Raw genomic sequence first — 4,190 nt, 5'->3', positions numbered from 1 at the left:
TAGGAATTTGACCTTTCAGAAACTGACCCAACGCACTAACCACTACTACGCTTAGTCAGACTGCAGACTGTTATATTCTTTCATCTATATCTGGTGAATCGTTTAGAAACGACTGCACTATTTATACATAGTTGTCCATGTTAGGGTACTTAAAGGTATTTGGACAAATTCTAAATATCTGTTAAAGTACTCAATGTAGAATTTATTCCTATAAAACTCGCACAGAATGTCTATCAAAACCCACTGTGCAAATGGTCTGGATGCATTTGTAATTAGTTGTTTTTTTGGGTTGCACCTTGGATTTTGAATTGAAAAGATTGGAAAACAATATCTCATGCCATTTAGGAGTCAATCATACACTGAATATGAATAGATTATGTTTCGGGACATTTCCAAATAAATGTGAATTCTAACCTGGCAACGTATAATTCTCACTAAATGGTGAATAATAATGCTTGAGGAGGTTACATAGGAATAAATACCATACTCCCCTGATAAACTGCTAACATCCCGTTTTAATCTATTATGTGTCAGAGGTTAGCATGTCTTGGTGTTATAATCTGTGTGCGTCTGTGGTTATTTTACACCCGTTACATAATTCGGTAATTCCATGTGCTTTCCTAGCTTACACCTAAATTGTTAGCTCATATATCCTTTGTTTGTAAGATGATTTGACATATGCTTTCCCATAGCCATTACTGTTATGGCCATTACTATTATTAGCTACATAAAGAGGCAGCTGAGAAGAATAAATGTCTTAATGTTCTGTTTAATGTCTCATGAACAGACAGGTACACAAGATTTCCATTTGGAGTAAACCAAGATCATGTTCTTACACTGTACTGTGAATCACTCAGTCCTACAACCCTACGCATCAACCCTTCATGCTGTACATGGTCTCACAGTTAGGCAACATACAGGGGGAGGAAAAAATTATGGAAACACCTAATAACATAGTAATATCAAGGACCTAATAAGGAGACACCCTTTACCTTCAGAACAACTCCAATCCTTCTTAGAATGCTGTCATACCGGTCCTTAACAGTGTATAGTGGGATATTGCACCATTTGTCAAGAAGTAAACCCTCCAGTTCTTTGAGGGGTAAAGAAAGTGGAATCTACTCCAGAACCTCCCATAAAGGTTCAAGGATGTTAAAATATTGTGATTGGGTTGGCCATGAAAGGTGTTAGAAAGCATACTGGTGTTCATAAAAACACCCTTGAATTTGTTTTGCAGTGTTCGCACCATAGGATGTGTCTGGTCCTGTTAAATGGCCTCACTCCTTGGTCATTTTACGACCATGCAGAGGAATCATTGGACCCAATGACTCCCACAAGATGGCTGCCCATGCCATTATGGATGCCTCAACATGCTTAACAGCAGACATTATGGGATGAAGACATCCTTTGGTTTTCTCTTAACTTAATCACGTCCAGATGAAAGAAATAGGAGCGCACATTGGGAGTATGTTCGCATAAGGGCACAGGTTGGGAGTATCTTTTGAGGGTTTTAGCTTGCTGTAAAAAACATAGTTGTTAGCAAATAGTCATAGCCTATTAACTATCTCAAACGAGTTTGCTTTCACTATAATGGATATCGGAAATTAGCTTTGCCAAAGTACCCATAAAAGGAGGAGAGCAACCTTCAGATGCAGAACCAACAAACTCAAGAGGCTGCAGCCAAGGCCACCAGTGATTAAACTGCTGAGCTCCAGATAGCTCTGCATACACTGTACTCACTCTTCCACAGCACAAGCGTTGCTAGGATAATGTCTCCACAGCTCCCCCAAACTACCACTTTTCCTGATAATCTTGGAACGGAGCCAGTCCAGGTACCCTATATGGCTAGCCTAGAATCCTATCCCAGACGCAGGTTTTCTGTCCAAAATGTGGTTCAAACCACTGCTATTGCTTAATTGATTATGTAGCTAGTTCAAATTTGATTCACTAAATTGTATTGTGCCATATAACGACTTGCTCATGCTACAATGAGTGGCATTACTTTCTATGTTTGAAGCGGGCCTATGGGACATGGCATTTAAGACAGCTGTTCATGGATGCATGTCCACAGATACAGAATAGGGAATAAAAGTTGCACACTATGTGTGCGTCACAGTATAGGACGTCTTGTTAGAATGTGTAAAAGGCATTGTTGAGCAAACTCATGCAATGCAATGAAAAGGCAGGGTTCTGTCTTAATGTCTTGGCTACGCTATGCATAGAGCCTGCTTTTCTCACAGAATTTAAACTTTATGTTCTGGTACAATAGGCTGACAATCAGCAGAATTCAACACAGTTTCAATGCTAGAACTAAAGAAATATGCCCCCTCTTTCTTATTCCAGATTGAAATGCAATGCCCATTAATTGAAACTGATTGAGATCCAATTGTTTCTATGGAGAAGGTTACTGAATACATGTTTCACTGCTGTAGACATGAAAATAGTTATCATTCACTTTTGAATGCAGTGGTGTTTTTGCCTTACAATATGCCTAACGTCATAATACATTATTGTCCACCGACACCATAATATTATGACCACTGACCGGTGAAGTGAATAACGTTGATAATCTCTTTATCATGGCACCTGTCAGTGGGTGGGATATATTAGGAAGCAAGTTAACATTCTGTCCTCAAAGTTGATGTGTTAGAAGCAGGAAAAATGGGCAAGTGTAAGGATCTGAGTAACTTTGACAAGGGCCAAATAGTGATGACTAGACGACTGGGTCAGAGCATCTCCAAAACTGCATCCCTTGTGGGGTGTTCCCGGTCTGCAGTGGTCAGTACCTATCAAAAGTGGTCCAAGGAAGGAAAAGAGGTGAACCGGCGACAGGGTCATGGGTGGCCAAGCCTCACTGATGCACGTGGGGAACGATGGCTGGCCCGTGTGGTCCGACCCAACAGACTAGCTACTGTAGCTCAAATTGCTGAGAAAATTAATGCTGGTACTGATAGAAAGGTGTCAGAACACACAGTGCATCACAGTTTGTTGCGTATGGGGCTGTGTAGCCGAAGACCAGTCAGGGTGCACATGCTGACCCCTGTCCACTGCTAAAAGAGCCTACATTGGCCATGTGAGCATCAGAACTGGACCACGGAGCAATGGAAGAAGGTGGCCTGGTCTGATGAATCACATTTCCTTTTACATCATGTGGATGGCTGGGTGCGTGTGCGTCTCTTACCTGGAAAACACACAGCACCAGGATGCACTATGGGAATAAGGCATGCTGGCAGAGGCAGTGTGATGCTTGGAGCAATGTTCTGCTGTGAAATCTTGGGTCCTGCCATTCATGTGGATGTTACTTTGACACGTACCACCTACCTAAGCATTGATGCAGACAATGTGCACCATTTCATGGCAACGTTATTCCCTGATGGCATTGGTCTCTTTCAGCAGGATAATGTGTCCTGCCACAACGGAAAAATGGTTCAGGAAGGTTTGAGGAACACAACGATTTCAAGGTGTTGAATCGGCTTTCAAATTCCCCAAATCTCAATCCAATCAAGCAACTGTGGGATGTGCTGGACAAACAGGTCCAATCCATGGAGGCCCCACCCCGCAACTAACAGGACTTAAATGATCTGCTACTAATATCTTGATGCCAGATACCACAGCACATCTTCAGAGGTCTAGTGGAGCCCATGCCTCAACGGGTCAGGGGAACTAAACAATATTAGGCAGATGGTCATAATGTTATGGCTGATCAGTGTATTTCATTGTGTTATACTTTGATTTTTATGTAATCTTGCAGGCATAGTCAGCTTTGATTTAACTGTAACCTCACCAATGCAGTTTCTTCTCTAGTAGTAGAGAGGGTGGGCAGAAAATTAACATGAATCGAAGATGGTTCGCACTTTGCCACATGTTTCAGGAAACTCTGGATCTTTTCGTCAGGTGGATTTAACTCAACTCAAAAGATCTTCAGCCAGTGTTAGAGGTCTTAACTGGGAGAAAACACGTTCTAGAATAGATATTGCAATGAAAAGCATCCCCTGTGATATAGTGTAGTCAACTCAGTGGGACTTCTAACTTAATTGGCAGATATCTCCTTACTCAGTTGGTCATGGGATCAAAACTCCTATTGGTTCATCAAGAGAGATCATCCAATGAGTATAATGAAATTGATAAGTGGAACATGTAGTTGGCCTCAGTGGCTCTGCCCATGATATTGGAGACACTAAAATAGGAGA

The sequence above is a fragment of the Esox lucius genome, chromosome 19 (assembly GCF_011004845.1).
Source record: "Esox lucius isolate fEsoLuc1 chromosome 19, fEsoLuc1.pri, whole genome shotgun sequence".
Taxonomy (NCBI): Eukaryota; Metazoa; Chordata; class Actinopteri; order Esociformes; family Esocidae; genus Esox; species Esox lucius.
This window is presented reverse-complemented; position numbering follows the sequence as displayed.